The following is a 24,002-nucleotide window of genomic DNA, read 5'->3' on the forward strand; positions in this document are numbered from 1 at the left end:
TCACTTAAGACCTGCAAAGAATTGTGTTTCATTCATCAGACCTTGATTCTAGTCAGTTTTAATAAAACACTATGTTAAATATCAGAAGTAGGATAGTCCGTGTATGTACTATAAGTAGGGTTGGTAGCTCTGCCTAGAGTTAAGTTTGCCTAACACTTCCTATTATAATATCCTGTGTGACAGGGTCGGGCCAGATGGCTGCAGGAGAGTGATAGAAGACAGATATATTAGCCCCAGGTTAAGTAGGTCCCTTTTCCCTGGATAAGATAACAAGGAAGGTTCAAGAACAATCAGGAACTTTCTGGAAACAATTAAGGCAGACAGGCTGATTAGAACACCTGCAGCCAATCAAGAAGCTGCTAGAATCAATTAAGGCAGGCACAGCTGTTCCAGGAGGCACTCTAGACAGCTGCATTCCACAGGGCCCTGGGCTGGAACCCAGAGTAGAGGGTGGGTCTGGGTTCCCCCCAAACCTCCCAACTCCTGATCAGACACAGGAGGAGTTGACCTGGACTGTGGGTTCATGAAAACTGCCAAACTAAGGGCTGCCGTGAATCTCCGAGTCGAGCAAATCCGCCAATAAGTGCAAGACCCACCAAGGTAGAGGAGGAACTTTGTCACACCTGTTTACAGTTATTTATAAACTTTAACCATTCAGATAGAAATTTTTATTTTTGGAAATTATCTCATGATGATTTTTATTAAATGTTTTGGATAAAATGGTTCTACCTTTTCCAAGGACAATATTAGGGACACATATATTTTCTCCACGCTAAAAAATTCTTACTACCATTCCATTCAAGAAGCATCTCCATACTTTGGAGCAGGGACATGAAATTTGACAGTGGTGTTGTTTTAGTGTCAAGGATACCTTTTGCTTGTCCCTATCAATATCCACCCAATTTTGGACAAGTTGCAAACCTTTGAAAAATCACAGTTCACACATGAAATTTGTCAGAGTTTTGCAGCTAAATTCTCCGAGGAGTCCATCTGTGCTGAATATGTTCCATTCACAGACAGCTCCTACAAGCTGGCTGGACTGAGCATGTGCCAGCATCTGGGCAAGACCTGCTCCTTCTGGCTGCTGGGAACCTCCATTGTGTCAGGTGCCAGAACTGAGAGCAGGGAAGCTCTCTCTCCTGTGCTCTTGTGGCGGCTGCTGCTGATGTCCAGGTATCACGGAGGAAGCAGCCTGACTTGAAAGCAAAGGAGTGAGGCGTGGAGACTGGGATGCCATCAGTTACTCCATTATTTCAGGTGATAGTGGTCTCTTCTGAGGATCTAAAGGTTCCAACACTTTTGATGACCTATGTGGTGTTAATATGATGCCACATGATGGAATTTTTCTTTACTAAGTTTTAGATCTGTTAGAAGAACATTAAGTCAAGCATTCAAAGGTTAGGAAATTCCAGAATTAATGTTGTAGGTATGTCATATATTATTGCCTTGTGTGTCTATATTATGCTAAGTCTTTAATGACAAGATCATATGCTGTTTTTTTCCCCCGTGGAAACCCTGCCTCATTCTGTGTACAAAATGTACATACCCAGGGAACCGTGCAGTGAATGAGGCTGTCCCATTTGCTTCAGAATTTGAAGGTGTATACTGAATGAGGCAGGGGGTTGTAGGAACAAAATCATTGGTGTTGTGGTTAAGGAGGTTGAATGCCACCCTGGAGAAGGGGATTCTATTCCTGCCTCAGCTATAAAGTTCCAATTTGATGACGGGTAAGTCACTTAAACCAAACTTTTCACAAGTGGCCATTAATTGTGTTTTCCTCATTTTCTCAGTGCCCAACACGAGAGAGTTTGTACCAGTTTTGTGTAAATTCTGAACTGTGCTTTGAACATGCACTGTGCTAGCTGCTGCTAAGTATTCTGAAAAAATCAGGCCCTAGTTGTCCAGAGTTGGGCACCTAAAATTAGTGGACACTTTTCATCTTCTTCCTTCTGTGTATTTGCTCCCCTCGATGTAAAAAAGGGAGAACAGCTTTACCAGAACCCTGTGAGAGGAGGGGTGAATTCATCAATGCCTGTGAAACATGCAGATACTATGATGATGAGTATCATAGAAGAGCTCAAGAGGAAATTAAGGACTTCATATTCAGTGGAGAGTTTGGATAGTGTGCAGTCACTCAGGCATGGGGCCAATCAATGAAAGAGGAGGATAAAAAGAAATACTGAATAGCTGCTCATTCAATGAGAGCCATCCATTCTGTGCACTGAATGAGGCAGTGGGTCTTGTTGAAAAACTAGCATGTGATTATGCAATGAAAAGCTGTATCACAATGTGTACTCTCAATGGGGCTGAATTAAGGTTGCACAGGAAGCCTTAATTATGGCATATCCTAATTTTTGAGTTCTTGATTTAGCAAACTTAACATCTCTTTGTGTGTAATATATATATGATATACATGCACTGTAGAGAATGCATAAGATTTGATCTTTAGGAAATTATGGAGTATGAGAACTGAATATTAGAAATACAGCTGATTCTTTTATATTAGCTGTGTAAAATGAACTATACACAGCAATGGACAATTATTTCCTATTAATTTGGAAAACTACAGTTTCCCTGTTAGGGATTATTTTAAATAATTTAAATTAAAAATTGGCTATGCCGGTTAGGCAGTCTCATGGGGAATTTTCACAGCAGCTACTGTATAGGAAACATTTTCTGCTTAAATCAACAACTAGTACAATAGGGTCAGAACATTTTAGAGTATATTGCATTCCAAAACAGAAGGGACGTCTAGTATATTTTTCTTTTATAATACTTCCCTTGGCCTCTTTCCTGTTAATTTATTTTCTAGTTTGGCTTGCTGTTTTTAATGAAATAATAAAACTACAATATAATGCATGATATGATTAAGTTCCATGAAACCCATTTTACATTGCAGTCCTATCATTTTTTTAAAATAAATCCAGCGCTTAATCCTATTTTGCCCTCACAGAAAGAAATTCTATTGAAAGTCACAGATGGGTGAACAATGCTGCATTTCATATTGACCTGCTTTCCTACTAACATTAGTATGGTCACATATTCCACCTGTCCTGTATAAGATGATGTTCTGTTGGGCTTTGGATAAGACCCCCTCTGTGGTGATAATTTAAACAACAATTGTATTTGTAATTAACTAAGAAACTAATAGCTTTATCCAAAGGGTCATTTGAATAAAAATGGCAACTCTATAATTAACTTTAATGGGTTTAAGAGTCAGTCCAATGTTTATATGTTTTAAAGACCACAGACTTTCACCCCTTGTAAGGAAAGAGAAAGATGGGCTTTAGCATATACAGGTGTGATAGCTTGTGGTGTCTGTGTGGTATTGCTTTGCCGGCTTCCAGTACTATCATTTTAAAAGACTAGTCCAGAAGAAGGTGAGGGGAAGCTAATGACTCATTTCTCATCCTAGGTCATCTAACAGACATTGAACCTGTTTGGGACATCTTTTGTAGCAGTGTTCTGGAGGTAAGACTGTTACTTAATACCCATATGCTGAACTTCAGTGGACCTATATCCCCATTGCAGCTGCTGCTGTTTAGGTTCATTTTTACATATCGTAGGTGAAATCCAGGTCCCACTGAAATCAGCGGTGCTTTGCCATTGACATCAGTGCCGCTGCTAGGATTTTACTCTAGATTGTTCATAGTATTCTTCTTATAAGAGCCTTAGCTTTAAGAAAATGTTCTTCGAAAATGCACTTTATAGCCAGATCCAAAATATTTTGTGATCATGTATGCAATGCTATACAATTGGATTATCTTCTGTTTTCTAACTTCATCTTTGGCTTTGCAATAAACTACTCGATAGGATTAAATTGGCAACAGTTGTTATTAATTTTCTTTTAAATCCCATGCCATCATCTTTTACCCCCTTTAATAAAAGCTGCAGTACTTGAATGGTAAATATTGTGTCAAAATCTCATATTGGAAATGAATTTCCTTCAGGCAAATAACAAAAGTAAGATGATATTTTGCAACATTGTATATTAAAATAAACATGCTGCCCGTGAGAATGGACACGCTTCCTTGGAAGTAGTTCCAAGGAGTCTGCTGCAGAAGCTTTAATTTGATTAAAAAGTATGTGCTTTGGTATACCTCACATTTACCTATCCCTGCAAACAGTGAAAGTTTGTGCATGTTGAGAGAAGTGAAGGGAGATATCTTCTGCCTCTGTATGTTTCAGTAATTTAAAATGGTATTTTCAAAATGGAGCCCAGTGATTGCATAATCATTTGGAAGAATCATATGCAAGAGCTGGCATCCACTGAAAAACAAACAAACAAACAATAGCATAGAGAAAGAGAAACCTGTAGGAGAGAAGCAAGAGAAAATAACTGTTATCAGCAGCTTCCCAAGAAGGAATGAAGAGAAAATGCATCTGGGAAAATGTGTGAGAGACGGAAAAGGCTTTTGAAGTGACAAAGCAGTTTTACCACAGAGACTTTTTTGCTTAATCCAGTAAAATGGTGCCACATCATCGCAAAGGAGGATCAAACCCTCTGACTTATCCTATATCCTGTGTAATACTTGTGTCAATGGCATGTTGTGTTATAGAACAGACTATGCAGAATGGTGACTATGAAAACTCCTTCTTCCTGTAGAAGCCACTTTCTTTGGCATGCCATCCAGTGCTTTTCCTTGTCAGCTCTCACAATATAAGCATCAGGCTTAGTGAGGCAATCAGGGTCCAGACACCCTGGGGAGATAGAAGGTTTAAATCCCTTAAATGAGCAGTTGAACCAACTGATTGCATTCTGTATTATTGTGCTATAAATATATCCTGAGTAAGGTCTTTTATGAAAGCTTGTAATGTTCTGAACTTGATAGTCCTTATGAGACACATATACATATTGTGGTTATGAATCTATGTATATGGAAAACTGTTTATAACCTGTCCTACAACTTGAACTATACCTCACAGCAGGAAGGGGCACCTCCCAAGGAAGCTACGTGAAACCAGCTTGCAGTAACCATCCATTGTGCAGCCCATGAAAAGACAGTGATGGACCATTAGAGTTAAGTGGAAGACATTGAGACATCCCTAGGTTATCAAATCGAAAGGGAATTTCCCCCACTATGTATAACCATGAGTCAACATGCCGAGGTGTGGGTGAAGGGAAGGAAGTCTTTTAAAAAGGAGGCTTGGAAAAACCGAGGGTTTTTCTCATCCAGAAACTGGATGGCTTCTAGGTTGGAAGCTGGCCCTAAACACAGGATCTGCCCTATAGCTAGGCAGTAGGTAACTTGTATTTGAAAAGGGGTTTTGTCTAATATGGAAGCGTAAAGCCCGAGGTTGTGTATGTACTCCTCCTTACTGTTTCATATTTCAATCTGTGATTTTTCTATTAAATAAGCTGTTTGTTTATATTTACCCGAAGCAGATTTCTGTTGTGCAAACTGTATGGAGTGCCAAAGTGAACTGATAGCTGGGGGGCTGGTTTCACTCCTTCACGGGTGATGAACCCAAGGGGAATGGTCCGAATGTCTGGTAATTGAAAACTCAGGGTGTACAGATTTGGGGAAACTTGGGACTGGAGGGGCTACTGGAGTCACCTGCAGGGGTAACTACGCTGGTGAGAGCAAGGGTGAGACCTTGTGCTTCTGGGCAGGCTTCTGGTGTCAGCTATCTGAACCAAAGCTGCACGGCACCAAGGCACCCTGAAGTAACAAGGCAGGGGGTGACAGAACCCCTTACCAGTCTCCCCGAAACATCTCACTTAGGAAGGAGATCTCTGAGCTCATGCAAGTAACTGTGGAGTCACCAGTGTCAATAGTGGTGATGCTGATGGTTCAATCAGTACCACTTCTCTCACTAAGTCTGAACCAATACCTGGTTTTGGAGAGAGAGCGTGCTGATGTAGGTTCTCCCTTTCAGATAAGATCTGAAACTGAAGTCCTGACCAGCTGTGGTCACCAAAATATCCTTATAATTTTTTCCTAAACTAAATTAAATTGGGAATTCTGCTTTGTTAAATTCTGCTGGAGGTTTCAATGGGATAATAGTTGTAGGTAATGATGTCTATAGTTAAGGTTGCTGGACACCTACAATAGTGAGCCATTATTGTCAGTTGCTTATAGTCTTGCCAGATTTTAATTGTTCAGGTTGAAATTTTCCATGCTGAGCGTCTACTTCAGGTTGAATTTTTTGGAAAGTTTCAGCAAAAAAATGTTCAGCAATTTCTGAGAATTAGATTAGGAGCATACATTGTTTTGCACATGAATATGAAACTAAGCAAAACTATGAAATTAATGCTTTGCCTTTCCACCCCTGCAGACTGAGGCTACTGCACAAGCTGTACAGCATTATTGACATACAGGTGCCTTCCACAGGTGGTGGAAGACAGCAGTTAGATGGACTACATGACTTCATAACACTGCACATCATGGAGTACGGGGAGGGGAGGGAGATGAAGGAACTATGACCCATGACACCAAGGAAAACCACATCTCAACCTTGTGAGGAGGCCTTATCCTACACTTTGTCCTGTCGTTTACCTCAGCGCAAAGTGAATGTAAAATGCTACCATTGTGTCTAGTAGCATTTTCCATTTACATATTAATGCAAGAGGATATTTTTATCATGTATTTGTACTCTGAGAATAGGCCTCTGTGTTAATCCTGGCATGTTAGTGCCAATACAGCTTCGTTTGGCCTCCTCATCTGGGGCCTAATCCAAAACCCATTGAAGTTAATAGAAAGGCTCCCATTCAGTTCAGTGAGCTTTGGGTCAGGCCCCTCATGACAGCTCCTACTGACTGTGTAGATAGCCTCACACAGTAAATCCTATGCTCCTAGGAAAATACTGAATGTCTCTATCTAACCACAGTGATTCTCCCCTCCACCCCCATTATAAACTGCATTTAATCTCTCTCTTCAATATATTGTAGCAATGACTCAGCAGAAAAAAAATTCAGCAAGGCTTTTTCCTCAAGAAATAAGGTTATTCTAATCAGAAAGTACAGTAAACTGTTGTGCAATAGAAAACCTCCCCAATCCTCCCAAACATTCTCTCCCTCTCCCTCCATCCTACACTTTGTTTCCTAAGCTGTGGCTCTGATAGCCATTCCTCAAAGCATTTATCCAAGGTGAGAGGTAAGCAGAGCTGGAGTTAACCCCTTGTTGATGGTGGACCAGGGAGTTCCTTGTACTTCCTGCCTCATTCCTCTCTCTCTCTCTCTCTCTCTCTCTCAAAAAAAAAAATTCAATAAATAGCAGATTTAAAAAAGTCATTTCCTGTATATCAAAGTGAAGTTTGCAATTTGAGCAATCTAAACTTTGTTATAGAAATAGGTTTGTTACAAGAAGACCCTTATCTGCTCACAAATGTGTGCATTTGACAGGTTTCCATTGTACTTCAGAAATAGTTTTATAATCCTTTCAGTTACCAGTGAGATTATTCAAGAATCCTTGAGAGTTTCTTTGGAAATACCTGTACTGGAGAAATATTTTATCTACAGTATAACATACTATTAAAATCCTTCATAAGTCTGGACATAATTCTCTACTAATAACTATCAAATTCTTTCAATTTCCTTTTCCAGTTACAAAATCTCTTTGGAACACAAAGGTTATTTTTCACAATACTTTTTTTTTTTAACTGCCAAGACTGTGACCCTTAAAAATGTATTGGCAAAGATTTTGATATCTTTTCAAAATATTTTGAAATGATTCAAAAAACACAAACACAGCTGCTAACATGTCATAAAAAATTATATGAATCTGAGCTATGTAAATACCATCATTCACTTGGTACAAGGTTTCCTCCTCCTCTCTCCATCTGCGAGTTCCACAATAAGGCACATCAGGAGAAAGCTCCGGCACCAATTTTTAAAATCTCAATAGCAGAATAGACAGCAGTGCTAGATTACTTGATCTTAAAGCTTGTGGACTGAAATATAGTCCACAATCAGGGAGAGAAAAGTCCACATTTAGGTTAAAATGTCATAAGCAGAATTCTGAAGTCTGTGTAGTAAGAACTAGTGACGAGACAAGTGAACCAGCTCCAATCAATGGGGCCTTCTCTCCTCGTGCCCCATACTCCCAACCCAATGCCCATTTCTAGAACCAAGCCTGGACCATGTTTTATGATTCTAAGTTGTTCATTTAATTGTTAACCCCATTTCCATTTTCTGGCTAGCATCAGAATAGAAAGTGTCAGAAATCTCATATTTGTGATATTAAAACAGCATAAATTTTGGAGACTTAAGAAGCCAACATGATCACAAACATTGCAGATGGAAAAGATTATACGCTTGTCTGGCCCATCTCCTTGAGAGTGCAAAATTGTTGAGGGCATCACCCAATCTAGTTTCTAGAGATGCTCAGATTATTTGGATAATCTTTAAAAGTACAGATGCCTCTTCCTACTGACCTCAAAGTCTAGTCCTTTTGATGCTCCTACATCATTGTTGCTATCAACTGTACAGACTCTGTAAATATTGGGAGACTGGATAGCAATATCTATATTAAAGTCGCCCAACGCTTCCCATTATAATCCCTTGTTTTCAGTTACTTATAACTTTGCTACACTGTAACAGCAGCTGAAATTTTCCATTCTTGGTCCCTGCGTCAGGTTTGTGTGTGAAAGTTTCAGCAAAAATTATATTTGAGAAGGAGATTAGTGAGAAATCGGTAGTTTTGCAATGTTTCAGAGTAACAGCCGTGTTAGTCTGTATTCGCAAAAAGAAAATGAGTACTTGTGGCACCTTAGAGACTAACCAATTTATTTGAGCATGAGCTTTCGTGAGCTACAGCTCACTTCTTTAGTTTTGCAATGTTAGTTTAGTTTACTCCTTTAGTTTTGCAATGTTAACAAAACACTAGTTATACTATTTTCAAATCTAATCTACAAGTATTGTTTTAGTAATGACATCATGTATGAGCCTTCTTATATCACAGCTGCATAATGTATCCATGTGATACATTTAATGTATTCTTCTCTATTTTGTCACTGATGCTCCTTAATTTTCTGAATATTCTATCTTCACTTTGCACAATCCACAGCCCCACTGAAACATACTGCTTTGATTTGTGGGAAAGTGCACTGGGATGGGAGACATGAGACCAGGATCTCTAATCTCATCTCTTCTACCAGATGGTGTTAATTACTATATGCGCTTCATAATCCTTATCACTGAATAAGGCATCATACTGCCGCCCTAGGAGATAAGAAAGTATCAGCCCTTCACGTTTACTGAAATAACTGAGAGATTGCACAAGGCCACCCTTGGCAGAATTGTAGATGGCATCCAGGTCTCTCTAGCAAATTCTTCTCTCAGCCACTTCACCATATTGCTCAAATCCGGGAAAGAAGGAAGACAGTGAAGCGGAGAGTGCTGTTCTCTTGGGTTTCATCCCCTCTTCACCAGCAAAATCCTGCTCAGTGTAAGCCACATTTGAGGAGCTTCTGTAGAATCTGGGGAAGTGGAGGAAGATACCATAAAGGCAGGAGTTCCTGTCTGTGCTCCAGCCACCTGGATTTTCAAAGGTTTTGTCGTTTTGAGAGAACCATTTGGTTTTGTGTACTGGTGCTAACAAACTGATGCTTGTCTTTGTAAACTGTCCTTGTAAACTGGGATAACTGTGAGGTTAAAAGAAAAGGAGTACTAGTGGCACCTTAGAGACTAACCAATTTATTTGGGCGTAAGCTTTCGTGAGCTACAGCTCACTTCATCGGATGCAATAAGCTCACGAAAGCTTATGCCCAAATAAATTGGTTAGTCTCTAAGGTGCCACTAGTACTCCTTTTCTTTTTGCGAATACAGACTAACACGGCTGCTACTCTGAAACCTGTCCTTATGTGAGGTTAAGTTACCCAATAGCATTATTTTTAGAGTATAAAGGAATTTCTTCTACTTCAGTAATACTTCATATATTAATAACACTGTATACCTCCCTTTAGAAACCAGAGACATTCCATGAGAAAGTCCCTTCTCTTGAATCTGCAGCAATCTTTAGGAGTAAGTAGGATTGAGGAAAAACAAAAAACATTACCCATTCTGATCTCAGTGAATACACCAGTTTAAACCCAGAGTAATGCCACTGATTTGAAAGAATTATAGCAATGGAATTGACATCAGAATCTGGCCCACGGTTTTGCCCACAGGCCTTGAACTGACACAAAGACCTTTAAAAACAAAGAAGGCTCATAAGAAAAGAGACTTGTGACTTGTTTTAGAACCAATATCTTTTCAGCAATTACTTGCTTGATATGTAGTAACATCACCTGACATGCGGCAAAGAGTGCTGTGGCACCTTATAGACTAACAGACGTATTGGAGCATAAGCTTTCGTGGGTGAATACCCACTTCGTCAGATGCATGCTTATGCTCCAATACGTCTGTTAGTCTATAAGGTGCCACAGGACTCTGCCACTTTTACAGATCCAGACTAACACAGCTACCCTTCTGATAGTTATCACCTGACATATGTTTGTTCCCCCTATCTGTTTGTATACTGCAGGAGAGGAGGGGGCAGAAATTAAGAGTGAATGCTGATCATCTCTCCCCGAGTTTCTATTGTTCTGTAAACACAGGCTGCAGATTCAGCCCATTCTAACAAGTGTGAGCACTTCAGATTCTAATTGCACTGAAGGAAATTAAAGAAAAGATAAATAGCTTTTACTTAGAGTTGTGTTTCACATTAAACATTTATATTAGGAAGGAGCGGGGCCTGCAGAGAGCAGCATTCGCATTCACATAGCACTGAAAAAGGTCACAGGGTCCAAATTCATTTTCAAAGGAGTCTGCAGTTAAACACACACACAAGCAGATCTGCATTGGCAAACTAGAAAAATAACCCAGGATGCTTCTTGTGCTTACTCTGTGTTTTCTTCCGCTAATAGCAAAAATTCTGGCACATAACTGAAAACCATATCTACTGGTAAACACATAGGGCCATATTGTGCCATTAATCTGGGGAGTTGTGCTTTAAAAATCAATGGCTTAGGATTTACCCAAGTACAAGTGCAATATCTAGGAAGCCAAAACAACGTTAATATTTTTCATGCTTCTTCCAAATGTGGCACCTTTACTGAGATTTTCTAATGGTCCAAAAATTTAAAAAGTTAAATAACTATACTTAAGAGTTTGTTTTTTCATTGTTGACCTTGTTGTACAAAACTGTTTTTTTAGTCTGGTTGTTTTGCAAATAATGAATTAATTATGCAGAGATAAACTATGTTAAAAATATTAAGTTAGGAAATGCCAGAATTAAGTTTCTGTGTAAAAGATAAAATTGGGTAAAATTATAAGCAATTGGCAACAGGACTTTATAATGGGAAGTGTTGGGCTACCTTAACTGTAGCCATTGCTACCTGTGCTATCTATAATAATAATAATAATAAAAAAAATCATATTGGTTGTGGCTTTGGAGCTCCTCCCCATCTATAAAGTTTGTGCTACACCTGGAGCCAGATCCAAAGCCCATTTAAGTCCTTCCATTCACTTTACATTTGGATCCAGCTCCTATTTAGTTTCACACTATGGCCTGGATACACTCAGGTAGAACCCTATGCCTATATGGAACCCCATTGAAGAAAATGGGGCTCTATGAGGATGCTAGGGTCTGACAATGTGTATCCAGCTGCAGGATGGAAACCCAGATCTGATGCCGGAAAACAGAGTGAAAGTAGCTCCGAAAATAGTCCAAATAAAAGTCCTGCAAAATTGGGGCTATGAATGCCAACATGTACCCCTATATGTCCAGTTTTGGCTTTAAAATGTTGTTTAAAAATGTTGTCATTTTAGATTTACCAGTCAGAATACTATTTGCAAGTTATTACTTTACCTGAGACCTCAAAATCTAGAACTTTGAGGAGAATATGTGGCAACAATATTCTTAATCATGCACAATTTCAATTATCCATAGTCCATATAATCTTTCTGAACCACAATGTCCTCTCCATAAAATGAGATGATAATTCTTATCTACAAGACAGGATGTCAAGAAACTTAATTTATGGATATTTGTATAGAGCTTTGAGGTCTGTGGATGAAATGGACTGTAAAACTGCAGAGCGCTGTTAATGAATTTTGGTAAGCTATAGTGTAGAGATACTGTGGTCTAGTGGATTGAGCAGTGGGCTAGGAATCAGGAGGCCTGGGTTCTAAATCTCTAGCTCAGCCTCTGACTACCTGTGTGACATTGGTTGAGCACTTGGCCTCACTATGCCTTTGTTTCCCTACACCCCCCCGTTTTTTTTTTTGCCTATTCATTTGTAAGCATTTTGGGGTGGGGACTATCTCAGGGTGTGTTTTGTACAGCACCTAGCACTAGGGATTCCTGATCTCAATTGGAGTGGCTATAACACACATTATTATAATAAGAAGAGGAATGTCTTTAAAAGGATTTCCATTGTTCTAACAAAAGGCTTATAATGAACATTCAGAATTGCTTTCTACTATGAAAAAATCATTTTTGTTCATAGTTTAAAACAGGGTGTATTAGGAAAATCACATTTTAAAGATTCACTTATAGAGCCCCTAAAATAGAACTTTAAATAATTTTTAAGTAATGGAATGAACTGACATGGGAGAACATTTTTGCAAAAAGTGATTTACTGCCAAAATATTATTCCTAGTGTTGATCTGTATAGCTGATTTATGAACAAGTGCTTTTAAATATGTGATTTACATTCCAAGTTTCTGATTTATAGAACATGTGACAGACTTATAAGACAAGTGACTGATTTATTATAGTGAAGCTATTCACGCCGCTCTAGTTAAGGTTGTGTCAGCATTTCCATTATAAACTCTTAATTTCAGGGATTTATAACTTGCCAGTAAAAATTCACTCTAAACTGAAACTTCTTTCCTCAGAATTGTCTGTCCATTTTTAAACTAGAGGCCCGAGGAAGGAGAAAGCAGCATGATTTATGTAGACATCTGTATGTTTCCCTGAGATCTAAAGACCTGTTTTTGGTGTGTTTCTTTCCCAATTTTGGGGGCACAGAGGATGGTTCTCAAGGATACTATATGCGTTTACTAAATTAACCGCATAAGGGTCCGGGGAACAGCTGAACCACAATCCATCTAATCAGCCAACTTGTAGGCCACTGCAGCAAGATTCCCTGATTTAGGCTTAGGGGTACATGGGTCCAGATCAGGGATGGAGTGGAGAAGGGGTTGGGGTTTGGTTCAGCAACCCTGGCAGCTCTAGGCCTCAGCTTGCACTGTTGGTGCAGAATCACTGGGGTGCTTGGCAGTCCCAGCCACACTCCTAATTGGGACCCTACCCAGCGTGACCCGATCTGTTCTATGACAACCTGGAACTCCCCCTTTGCCATGACAACTCCTTCGGAGGGAGCACAGTGCTGGTGGCACAGGCACATTAGTATTCACCGAAAGCCTCTCTACCCAGAGGGTGCTCTACCGTTCTCTGTCCTGGGCCCGCCCCCACTCTACCCCTTACTCCAAGCGCCCACCCCCATCCCGCCTCTTCCCGCCCCCGCTCTGCCTCTTCCCACCCCATCCCTGCTCCTCCCACTCCCTCCCAGCGCGTCCTGCAACTGCAGAACAGCTGTTCCGCAGTGTGCAGAAGGTGCTGGGAGGGATGGGGAGGAGTTGATCAGTGGGGTTCCCCAGGGGCAGGAGGCACTGGGGGAAGGGGGCAGCTGGCTGCTGATGGGTGCTAAGCACCCGCTATTTTTTTTTCCCTGAGTGCTCCAGCTCTGGAGCACTCACGGAGTCAGCACCTATGACCCAGAGGGAGGATCCTTTATCCTGCCCTATAACTTTCTTGTGCCAGCTGCAGGAGGAGGACATGAAGCTACTGAGAATCTGGCCTCCGGTGTTTGTGTTAAAGGGATTTGTATTTGGCTTATTTTTTTCCCCACCAGCAAAGCTCTGTTTCTGACATTTAAAACATGATATTTGGAATTTAGCCCTGTGTGTCACACTACATGGAAAGGCCAAACTGTCGTGTGGCCAAGCCCAGGAAAACAATTTGCACAACTGTCTGGGCCCCATTAACAGCAACAGAAAAACCGTCCTCTAATGGCCCCCAGGGTGAGTGCGACAGGGCAACAACGCTCCTATACAAAGTATGGCAGGAAAAAACACCTTCCCCTGTGGTTTGTTTCAGTAGCTTGGAATTGAGGCAGGTATGGCTGATTATGTTATCTCAGTAAGAGACAATTAAATGGCCTATGTATCAAAAAGACGATGTCATTGGAGTTTGCTACACTTTTTGGTGTTTTGATTGAAAAGCTTGGGTTTGAGGAGTAAGCGCTCTCTTGAACACTAAGAGCATGTCTAACATACAGCACTACAGCTGCACTGATGTAGCTGTGCCACTGCAGCGCATCTGGTAAAGATGCTCTATGTGGACGGGAGAGCTCTCCCCCATCAGCATAATAAAACCACCTCTGTGAGTGGCGGTAGCTATGTCAGTGGGAGAAGCTCGCCTGCCAGCATAGCACTGTCCACGCTGGCGCTTATTTCAGTGTAATGTATGGTGCCCAGGGGAGTGGTTTATACAAACCCCTGAGCGACATAAGTTATGCCGACATAAGCTGTAGTGTACACACAGCATAAGACTTAATATGTTATTATAGTAAGTTTATTTTATTTTTTAAGTTGTGGGGCTTGTCACTTGAAAGCTGGGTTTAAACAACCACAAAGATTTAAACAAATCACTCGTGCTGTACTTTCTCAGTGGACCTGGCCTGGCCAATTTTGTAGGCAGTGAGACCAACAAAACTGCTTCCCTTCTTCTTCTTCTTAGTGTAGGCGCAACAAGCCTTAGGTGGCACATGACCAGGATTCATCACCAAATTTGGTCCGCTGGTTGGATCACTAGCTTCCCTGGCCTGGGCCAGGTACTGACTGGGAGTGTGATGTGAACGCTGATCCATGTCCCTCTCTACTTCCAGTAACATTAATAAACCTAACACCACATATGTTCTTGGCAGTGGAGATGAGGGTGTGATTCTATGTTGCTATGGGGAGCTAAAAATGAAGGTGGTGTTGTTGTTAATGAACTTATTAGTACCACAAAACTGAATTAACTGATACCACTGATGGATTAATACAATTTAAATTAATAATACAAGCTATTTACTCCTATTTTTTCAAATGTAGCCAGGACAGATACTTTAGCGGTTCAGCAGGAAATAATTCTGTTTACAAGCTGGAGTTTGTTTGTTTGTTTTAAAGCTTTTGCATGGTGTTCAGTGGCCTGAGATGATGCTGACTAGAGAGATTTTCTGATATAGTCTTGAATTTTTATTTGAAATGCACCTATTCAGGTTAAAAAATATGCTGCTGCAGTACCTGATCTTGTTATGCCGTCCATCTCCAGAAGCTGTACTAAGCAGGCAGAGTGTGTTTGAGGTGATGACTTGCCCATGCTGATCCAAGCAGTAGAAGCATTTGAGATACCATTGATGTGTCCTGGATCTCGGTGTGTTCTCTCCCTCATCTGGTGGTCACCATTTTAGGGTGCTGGAGCAAGGCAGGAATGCTCTTGCATTGAGCAACTGGTAGGCAGAGCTGCTCAGCTAGATTCAAAGATCCCAGGCATCTGAAACAGCCCACAGCAGGGGCAAAACTCTCCGAATTTTTGGAATGCCCACTCACCACTTTGAAAATTCTTCCCATTTTAGGCATGTCCATTCCCTATTGTGTGTCCCAATACGATCATTGAAAAATCACCCTGAAAACCTCCGTATCGATTCCCACATCTCTGGAACAGCGTTAATACTTAGCTTACTCACATGACTGTTGTGAGGCTTCATTAGTTAATATTTGTAAAGAGCTTTGCAGATTAGAAATCGTACATATGGTATAAATTCTGTTGTTTGTTAATACGATAATCAGTTGTCATGTAAAACCCTATAATGACAGCCCTCTGATAGGTGAGGGTGATGATGGAATGGAATTGCTTATGGAATTAAGCTTTGCATTTAAGTTTCCAAGAACCTGTGAAAATAACATACAATTCCAACAGCTATGGGTGAATATGGTTTTGTTAGAATAGGAACTGGCCCCAAACTATCTATGTATTGCTCTGTGGTGTTTACTGAATGCCTCTTGTATCTGAGTGCTTAATCAAAGTTCAAACCAAATCTGAACTGAACTATTTTTAGAGTCTGGGAAAAAACTGAGTAATATAAAAAAATAAAATCTTGAATGGTGTGAGCCACTTGCCATAGTAGTTCTAACTCAAGCATCAACAAGAAAAGCCAGAATCCTCAGGAGAAAGCTTTTTCTTCCAAGATTTAAAGCTCGATTTTGCTGATTCAAGAGCTACATAGGTTCAGATGCATAGCTCAAGTGTCTGGGTGCTTATCCAAATCAAATTGCTCAACTTTAAGAGGTTCATCCATCAACCAGTGTCTCCATTTTTTGTCTAACTGAAAATTTGTTTGTTGTGCAATGTTTCTTTTTGTGAAAACTGAAGAATCTGGTATTGTTTATTCATTGTTAAAAACAGGAAATGTTTCCCAAAAATTGGGGGGGGAAAAAGAAAAGAAAAAGATTTTCCTGCAAAAAATATGTATAATTTTTCGACCTGTTCTGTTACTGGCTTATTTCTTGTTGTTGTCCCATAAATTCTTTCTGTTTGTAGAAAGTTTGTTTCAATGTTCAGTAGTATTTTGGCATGTGATGTTAGGAGGGGTTAAAAGACCTGCCACCATATGCACTGAAATCACACCAAATTAAAGAATTCTGAAATTTGTCACTAACATGCACTCAAACAATATAGCATTTCAGTATACTACAAAAAATGCAAGACACTATTATAGAGACCAAATAAGTGAAGGCACAACAAAACACATTGCATACTGGGTTTTCATTGCACAAACACAACATAAAAGATCTTTAAACAGTTCAGCATTTTGGCCCAAATTTTCAAAGGTGACTAGTGATTTTGGGTGCTCAAATGGACACAACTTAATTGAAATTAAATACCCACCTTCAGGACCCCTTAAAGTTGTCTCAAGTCAAAATCACTAGTCACTTTTGAAAACTTAGGCCACTTTCTTCTCCCAGAAGGATAGATCAATTATGTCATTAACGACAGCTGGTTTTGTGATATAACATTTACATGGAAAAGTCACTACTGGAGATGTGAGACCATTTATATTTCCTCAGCAGAATAAATTAATATATATCTTTACATACCACAGCATTCCAACTTCTTCACAATGCAGGTCTTCAGAATTGAGATGTTAAGTCAATATCCGGTCATGGATGTGAAACTCATCTTCACAGTCCCTGGTCAAGCAAAAAAATTCAAAAGCTACCCTGGACATTTCTAATGGAAAGAAGTACAACTCCTCAAATCTGGAAACATTCCCATAAAGGAATAATTTATTCCATCAACTACTGCATGCCTCAAAATAGACACTGTCTCAAAAATAAACACTTCAACAATTGCTGGAAACCTTTTATCAAAGCTGCTGTACATAGGAAATATCAAAATTAATTACAATAATTAACATCACTTGAAGATGATGGAGTTTTAACAAAACTGCCAACTTTCCTCCACAGTTCACGCTTACAAGTAACCATTTCCTCCCCTCCCCACTCCCCATTTTATTGTTCAGTAAAAATTCTGGAATTTAAGAAAAACAAAAATCTTTACTTTTATTTATCATTTCCCACCTCTTGGCAAAAATCAATTGAAATCATTTCAACTTTAACAAAAGATGCTATTTCAGTGCTTGGATAACCATTACAGCACCAAAATAAATAAATACATTTCAAATACATTTGGCATTCTCAAAAATTTCATGTGGTATGAGTGCTTTCGTCAGTTTTTAGCTTCAACTTGATACTGCTTTAGCGTCATAGAGTTTAAGACCAGAAGACACCATCAGACCATCTACTCTGACCTCCTATATTTCACAGGCTGCCAACATGTGTACACTAAACCCAACAACCAAAATTAGATGAAAGTATTACAGTCCATTAGGCTCAAATCCTAGAAATATTTATGTATAACCTTATCATTATGCACATCAGTAATCACATTGAAGTTGATGGAACTACTCATACATAAGTATTTGTAGAACTGAGACCTTAATGTCCAAGGAAGTCAAAGCTAGCAGAAATCTTCCCACTTTTGTGATTTCTTTCAACACTGTGTTAGTTCATAGTGCCACCATGTGTGTGGGGGGAGGAGGAGTGAAGATAGTTTTCTTGCACTAAAGGAAAATCTGCTAAAGTGCAGAATAATGGGTGTAGGTTTGTGTTTTGCACTTAGTGTTAAACAGTGCCATAAAAGCAGGCTTGAACCAACTACATCAGTTTTATGCTGAAATCTAATATGCAACAGTGGGATTTGGCTATCATGGAAAGAAGTAAGGTGGAGATGGGCAAATCTCATAAAATTCAGGGATTTGTTTTGATCAGATAAAAACTCAAAAAGTCTAGGTTTTTTGAACACACAGCCTGTGAGTCCACAAAATGGGGCTGAAAGTTTTGTAAAAATAAGATATCTTACCTTTGAGCAAGAAATACTGCAAGTGTGGCCTTGATGTGACCAAAGAGACAGCCACTACATATTGTATTAAGAAACAATTTCCTGGCAGTTTTCCTCCGACCCCCTTTGGGTCCAGGGATGTTTTTCAAATACATTATGGGCAATATTTTCAAAAGGTACAAATAACCATTGGATCTTTCTCTAGAGCCTTCAGTGAGAGTTGGGGTGCCCAAGGGATTTTCTTTTGAAAATCCTCAGTTCTTCATAGTGGGACTGGATGGCTTCAGGAGCATGTCTGCATTGCTGGATGACCTGTGTCTCAGAAGGCTAAGGAAGATCCTACAAAGCTCCTAAAGCTTTCAGAGGTAATTATGCCTCATCTTCTGAGCTGCTGCCTTTTTTGCCTACTGTCTTTTTTTCCTGTGATCTTTCTTGATTTGCAGCCCCAAAGTGGCCATGTGCTGTAGTGCAAATTCTCTCCAGTGCTGTCCCCCAACTCTCCAGTAACCTCCTCCCCTGAAGCTCTATATGTCCTGACCCTTTCCATGTCCTCCAAGTCTCTTTCTGTGACTCATCTTCACCTTCCTTCTTTAGACTTGTAAATCCTGTCTATCTCCTTTTGTCATGGATTTTCTCCGTCTCTGTCTATGGGGAGGTTCTTTCTCTACGTGTTGGCTATTTTTAAAGTGCACAAACTGCAGCGTAGTCAATGAAAAATTTCAGCTTGAGCCTCTTAACTCTGGTCCCCTGGAATCTTGCTGCTGACTCCGCTAACTTTTCAGTCCTTGAGACAGTCTTTGAGCTTCCCAGGACAATTCTGAAAATATTGAACCTATCCCCTGACCATACCCCGGATTTACAGAGTGTTCAAGTCATGGACTGCTCGCACAACCTAAGCATGACTGAGCACTATCTTTGACATTTCTCATAATGCCCAGCTCTCACCTGAACCCTTACACAGCCACACAAGTGGTTATTTGCCCCTGAAATCACTTGTTTAAACTTATAGCTTGCCTGAATAAAAAACTTAGCTGAGCAAAGTCTGAGGAATGGGAGGTGAAAAGTTTACTCTGACATAACACTGTTAAGGGAATACCTTCTTCCTAAAGACCTTTTGTAAAGCTAAATATTGGACTCCTGGATGGGATAATATCAGTGCACATACAGATTTTCTAATTCTTATATCTCCTGATTTATAGGCTGCCATAATATAACTTGGAATATATTGCTGTATACCTAGTCAATATGATTTGCTAATATACAAAGACACCAATTTTGTCAAATTACCCTTATTGCTTGCCAGCCAGCATGTGGATATAAATCTTAATACTATTGATGCTAAGCCAATTCCACAACTTAGCATCTTTTGGGAGAGGTATCTCAGAAAGAAGATAGTTGCTTGAGCCAAATCATTATTGACAAGAATTCCATGAGGCTAGCATGAGCATCTATCATCTGAAACTGCTATTCCTGATCTTCAGAATCACAGAATTGTATTCATTAGTGTTGAGATGGCTTCTTAAGTAGAGCTGGTTAAAAAACTGAAAAATGAATGTAGTGAAAATTTTTGACATAATGGTTTCTTCTTTTACAGTGTTCAAAATTGACTTATTTTAGGTTCTCAGATGTTAAATTTGTTCATGAATACTTTAAAACAAAAATTCATATAGAAAGTGTTTTTGAAACCATTATTGAAATGGTTATTTACTTTTTTTAATAATATTTTTGATAAATTGTCACAAATTTTGCACTGCCCTGAAAGCAGGGCTATATCTAAATGGCACAACTCAGTGAGTGTGTTCTTGGATATCCCATACAGAATTGGTATTACAGGTTGGATCTGAAAGTATCAGACAAATTAACACAGTCCTGGCCTCATCCTTTAAAACAACATAACATCCTTGGAATTCCTCATTGTTGGTTTTTTTTTATTACTTTTCTTCTCCAGATAGAAGTTAAATCTGTCACTCTGTTCATTTCTACAGGGATTCAATAGCACTCTAAAGGAGCTATTTAATGCAGGAACAAAACTATATATTGATTTGATGACATGGGTACTTCATTCAGAGAAATGTGGGCTGTAATTCGAAGGGTCAATCAATCAAGAAAGTTAAAAAGATTGTTGTAAAATGGAATGAAATCGATGCATAGAAACATTTTATGTTTCATATGTTAAACTGATCATGTTGCACTCACTGAATTGTGCTTGCTGTTGTGGAATTCTTTCTCCTCCAGAGTGTGACACCAGGACAAGTAGTCACTTCTCAGCATAGGAATGTGGGAATGCTTTCTCCAGTAATAATTTGTACTGAAGTCAATGGGACGAATCCTGTGAGTAACAGCTCCACAGTGTGGGTTAAGGGGTTTACAGTCTTCCCCAATGTATACAGACCAAAGTACAAAAGGTCCCTCTCTCCATGAAGCAACTTTCTGGAAGTTTTAGTATTACCACATTCAAAGCAATACCAAAAGTAAAATGAAAAGACACATAAACTCACAAAGAGTCAGATCACCAAAGTTTCCCCATTCCATAACAATAATGAAAAATACTGTACAGAATTGATTTCCGTAAACTTGATATTGAAGGTCACATCAATGACCTGCAAGACAAAAGATCTTAATGGAACCAAGCATATGATGATAACTGTTTGTCACCTCTTCTGCACTCTTGATTTGACATGCAACTTGTAATAAAGTTAAAAGTTTGGCCATCTGTCAGCCAATTAGACTTAGAATTCTGACAAGCTGTAATTTCATTTATCAGTGACATCAAAGCCCTGTCTCTCCATGACAATAAACATAACAAATGTGTTGAGTACAGAGCCCTCTACAGTCTGTTGTTATTAGATTGGTGAAAATACAAATTCATTTCACAGTTGGCTGATTCCACTTTCTGATGCAGTAGGGACACTTTGGTAATACTTATATACTTTAGCAACTTAGCTCTAGGCATTTCAAAGAGTGAGTCTACATGCTCTGAGAAAGTAATAGAAGACAAGATCTCAATGATGCATAACTGGTTCCCTACCTGCTGTTGAGAATGGCACCTTATCAATATTCATAACATAGAAGCCAAAAGGCTCTACTCAGAGTAACCTTTGTTAAAATTCTATAGGGTAAAATATGTGGGTTAGGATAGACTGAATGCAGTTTTCTCTCTTTTAATTTACTACTGAGTGTAGTTTTATGAGAGTGCTGGATTATCATAGCAATGCTTAAGCCGGGCATCATTAGGGCAGGCCTTGTGCCAGCTTTACCACACTGCTCTTTCAAGACACTTAAATCCTGACATTCAAAACTCCCTGCTTTCAGAGGTGTGGGTCCTTATGCAGCTCTGTCAATTCACCTCACCCATGAGTTGCAACCTTCACACCCCATCACCCTTTCTGTTCCAGTCTTGAAGTCCTGTATATCTCTGCCAATGTTCTTCATGCTGATCTGTTATTCCTGTCGTTTATATTCATGTGACAGAGACAGTCAAGCATTCTGAATCATTCATTAAATGGCAAGTTGGTTATGTGATATGCAATAAAGGGAGTGGGGTAAGACCAAAAAACTCATTTACATTTAGGAGTTATAATAGGATTTGAACTCTGTTCTCCAGTGGAAAACATAATAAACCACTATACAACTAGCTCCCGTCACAGAAGGAAGAAAATGTAAACTGCTATAGCTATCAAATTCTATACCTATTATTACTACTCTTATTAGCTCATATTAGTTTTCTGTGACATCTGTAATATCTGAATATAATAAAAAATATAGAAGGTCTTGCAGTCTGCTGGTTAGCATAGAGGAGTTGGAGTCACCACTTCTAGTCAGATTCTCCTCTTTCAGGACATCACATTCTTGCATTGACTTCTGTGGAAGTTACTTACATCACTAGGCAGAAGCAAGAGGTAGAAGAAGCCCATGTAGTCTATTTCAATCTTTGCCACTGACTTTCTGTGTGATTCTATGGTAGGCCCTTGACATCTATATAGCTTCATTTTAGCCATTGTTAAGCTGTGTATTATAACTTTTCCCTGCACACAATGGTGCTAGAGTGTTTATTTAGTGTGCATGTGTGTGGGAAGAGCAGGAAATAGCACTAACAATTACAGAGAAATAAGAAAAAAACAGAGGTGCTAATTGCACCATAAAGTCATATTCATCATGTCATAAAATAGTATTTTACATTAGCTCTAATGTGCTTTGATATCCTTGTATTTCAAAGTCTATCTAAGTGCAAACTATGCAGGCTCAATAGTGACTTTAATATGATTGTGGTCGGGCAGCATGTTGTTCTGACTTGGAAACAAACTGGGAAGTATATTGAGATGTAGAGAGAGAGAGTCATGATTTGCCTCCTGGTCCCCGCTTGCCCCCAACTGGGGACAAGCACCAGACCTATACCTGTGTGATGAGTTACCTCTAAGCAGAGGTGAAAGTAAGCCGGTACGCCCCAGTACGGCGTACTGGCAAGAGCCGGTACACCGTATTGGGGCAGCCTGGCTTCCCCAGGGGGCAATTTAAAGGGCCTGGGGCTCCCAGCAGTGGCTGGAACCCCAGGCCCTTTAAATTGCCTCCAGAGCCCCGCTGCTGGAGCCCTGGGGTAGCGGCTGCAGGGCTCCGGCAGCTATTTAAAGGGCCTGGGGCTCCCCTTCTTCTACTGCCCGGGCCTTTTAAATAGCCACTGGAGCCCCGCCGCTGCTACTCCAGGGCTCCGGCGGCTATTTATAGGACCAGGGCAGTAGAAGCAGGGGAGCTGCGGGCCCTTTAAATAGCCCCCGGAGCCCTGGGGTAGTGGGGGCTCCGGGAACTATTTAAAGGGCCGGGGCTTCAGCTGCCTCTGCCACCCCGGTCCTTTAAATAGCCGCTGGAGCCCCGCCGCTTCCCCAGGGCTCTGGCGACTATTTAAAGGGCCAGGGCGGTAGAAGAGGGGAGCCCCGGGCCTTTTAAATAGCCCCCAGAGCCCCGGGCTGCTGCTGCTACCCCAGTGTGGGGGGGGGGGGGGGGGGAGGCACTTACCTTACAGGGTGGGCTGGGGCTGGCTCTGAACCCCTCAACCCCGCCCCTTCCACCCTAGGCCCCACCCATTCTGGGGGCCAGAGCTGGCCCCAGAGTACCGGTAAGTTGTTCGACTTACTTTCACCCCTGCCTCTGAGCCTGAGTCTGCTTAAGCCTGATGAGTCATCCCTGAGTTTCCTCTGAGCCTAAGACTTTTTAAGCCTAACGATTAATCTCTGACCCAGAAAGTATGATGAGTCATCCCAGGCAGTTACCTGCAGGTCTTGTGATAAGCCCCACACCATTCAACCAGGGGTCAGCCAATCCACATGCAAGGGCCCAAGTCCACCCCAGTGATCCTGAAGTAGGTATATAGGCTTCTAAGGGATGCAGTGTCTCTCCAGTCTGCTCAATATCACTACATGATCAGGAGCACACCCATTGAATGGTTGTTTTAATAGGCTGCCCTTCCTGATCCCGCTTTACCCTGTGCCTGTTCCATGTTAGCCTGCCCCTGTTCCACCCTGCATCTGCTCCTGCCTCAGCTGGCTGCCTGGCGATTCTGACAATCTGGCTCAG

This window comes from Chelonia mydas, chromosome 9 (assembly GCF_015237465.2).
Source record: "Chelonia mydas isolate rCheMyd1 chromosome 9, rCheMyd1.pri.v2, whole genome shotgun sequence".
NCBI lineage: Eukaryota > Metazoa > Chordata > Testudines > Cheloniidae > Chelonia > Chelonia mydas.